Source organism: Trachymyrmex cornetzi, unplaced genomic scaffold (assembly GCF_001594075.2).
Source record: "Trachymyrmex cornetzi isolate Tcor2-1 unplaced genomic scaffold, Tcor1.1 scaffold713, whole genome shotgun sequence".
NCBI lineage: Eukaryota > Metazoa > Arthropoda > Insecta > Hymenoptera > Formicidae > Trachymyrmex > Trachymyrmex cornetzi.
The window spans coordinates 121,099-122,520 of record NW_017300041.1 but is presented as its reverse complement, the minus strand read 5'-3'; positions in this window follow the sequence as shown (position 1 = coordinate 122,520).

Below are 1,422 nucleotides of genomic sequence, written 5' to 3'. Positions count from 1 at the left end.
ACGGTCCTTGGCTAAAAAGTGCACGTGAACATTTTCACATTTCACAGTTGAGAAAGTTACATGAGGCCTGTTCTTTTTGGCTGAACTTTTGCACCAGTTTATCTTTCTTCCTTTTCTCTCCAAGAGGAATGAAGAGGAAGAAAGATGAACCGGTGCAAAAGTTCAGCCAAAAAGAACAAGCCTATTATCCCTCGAAATCATAGATGATCATAGAGTTTACGTGAAACTTTTCACTTTTCACGTTTCCGCCCTAGGGGAAAAGTTACATGATTTACCCCCTGATTCTAGTCTAGTATTTTCCGGTCTAGCACTTTTCCGAGATTCCGTTTTCCGAAATTCAACTGTCATGGGACAGCACCCTAAAGCGGGGAGCACAGACTCTTGCATAACGCATAACACGTAATGCATAAGAATATGTACCAATCAAAGTTCTCCGTTTCTTTCCCTTCCATATAATAGAGAACTCTGGTTGGTTCAATTTCTTATGCCTCATGTGTAATGCGTTATGCAAGAGTTTGTGCTCCCCGCTTTATGGTAGAAGGCCCAATAATGGCCGCAGCACAGACTTTTGCATAACGCATAATACATAAGGGAATCAACCAATCGAAATTCTTCTTTTCCGTGGAATGGGAGGAAAGGAAAGATTCTAATTAGTTGATTCACTTATACATTATGCGTTATGCGTTATGCAAACGTCTATGCTGCGGCCATTAGGGCCATTCCACACAACTTGCATAGTTGCATAAACATATGCATAAAGAAAATCATCCAATCGTAGTTTATGTTTGTCTTTATGACAGAAATGTGATTGGATAATTATCTTTATGCATATGGTTATGTGGCTCTGCAAGTTTGTGTGGAATGGCACTTAAGCGGGGAGCACAGACTCTTATATAACGCATAACACATGAGGCATAAGAAATTTATCCAACCAGAGTTCTCTATTACATGGAAGGGAAAGAAACGGAGAACTTCGATTGGTACATATTCTTATGCATTACGTGTTATGCGTTATGCAAGAGTCTGTACTCCCCGTTTTAGGGTATATCCACACAAATCTGCATAGTCGCATAAACGTATGCATAAATAAAATTATCCAATCACATTTTACGTGTGTCTTTATAGGAAATATGCGAATGGATAATTTTCCTTATGCATACGTTTATGCGACTATGCAAGTTTGTGTGGATATACCCTTAATGTACCAAAGTTGCGAGATAAAGTATCGATGATCGGTTAAGCTGGAAACACAATAGACACAGGCAATAGGCACAGGCAACAGGGAATAACGAGCCGTCCAATCAGAGCTCTGGGATATAACATCGAACTTATACCCCAAAGCTCTGATTGGACGGCTCGTTATTCCCTGTTGTCTGTGCCTATTGGGTGCATCCAGAAGCACGACCTCTCACTGGCCGCGGT